Source organism: Nanorana parkeri, unplaced genomic scaffold (genome assembly GCF_000935625.1).
Source record: "Nanorana parkeri isolate BGI_ZX_2015 unplaced genomic scaffold, ASM93562v1 scaffold3798, whole genome shotgun sequence".
Lineage (NCBI taxonomy): Eukaryota > Metazoa > Chordata > Amphibia > Anura > Dicroglossidae > Nanorana > Nanorana parkeri.
In genome coordinates, this window is record NW_017310066.1 from 15,762 (window position 1) to 16,508 (window position 747).

General features: G+C 57.6%; 1 long non-coding RNA gene across 1 annotated transcript in view; it reads left to right on the forward strand.

The window, feature by feature from the left end:
* Positions 1–152, forward strand: part of LOC108803494 — a 1,279-nt gene extending 1,127 nt beyond the window's left edge. The window contains exon 3 of the long non-coding RNA XR_001942286.1: positions 14–152. This is a non-coding gene — a long non-coding RNA (uncharacterized LOC108803494). The remainder of the gene's footprint in view (positions 1–13) is intronic.
* The last annotated feature ends 595 nt before the right edge of the window (positions 153–747 follow it).

Consider the following 747-nt stretch of genomic DNA (forward strand, 5'->3'; position numbering starts at 1 on the left):
TTGCCTCTCCCAGGGACGTCTCCAGCTCCGGGGGTCTCTCCATGGGGAGTCGGGTCACCTTCACTCTCAGTTTGGGTCGGCAATCTCATCTCTCGGTGACCTGAATGGAGATGGATTCAGTGATGTGGCTGTGGGGGCGCCCTATGAGGGGGAGGGGAGAGGAGCGGTGTACATATACAGCACAGAGGCCGGGGAGGTACAAGCGAAGTATAGCCAGGTAAGAAGAGGAGGAGGAATGGGGGATGGGCGTGTGTGGTATGTAAATGGCCGACCCCTCCGGACATTGAGCTTGTCCCCCCCTCTTCTCAGCGCCTGGCGGCTCCTGATGGGAGTTATGGTTTTGGTCTGTCGGTTGATGGAGTGCTGGACATGACGCGGGACGGACTGATGGATGTCGCGGTGGGCGCAGCGGGTGGGGTCGCCCTGTACAGGTATTTGGTGGCATTTTAGAGAATTTCGGTTTATTCTGAATGGTTAATAACGGAAGTGATGTTTCAGGTCACGACCTCTGCTCGATGTCCATGTGACCGTGATGTCCACCCCGCCGGAGATCCCCATCCCCACCCTGGAGAGCGCCAGCTGTAATATTCAGGTCATCCTGAAGATATGTGTGCACCCCAAAATCCTTACACCCCGATATACAGGTGAAGAAATTGTATTATCGATGTACCGCCGCATCTCGTCACAGCCGAGAGAGACCCCCGGGTCCAAGTGGGGGGGGGGGGGGGGGGGGGGGGGACAAGACCT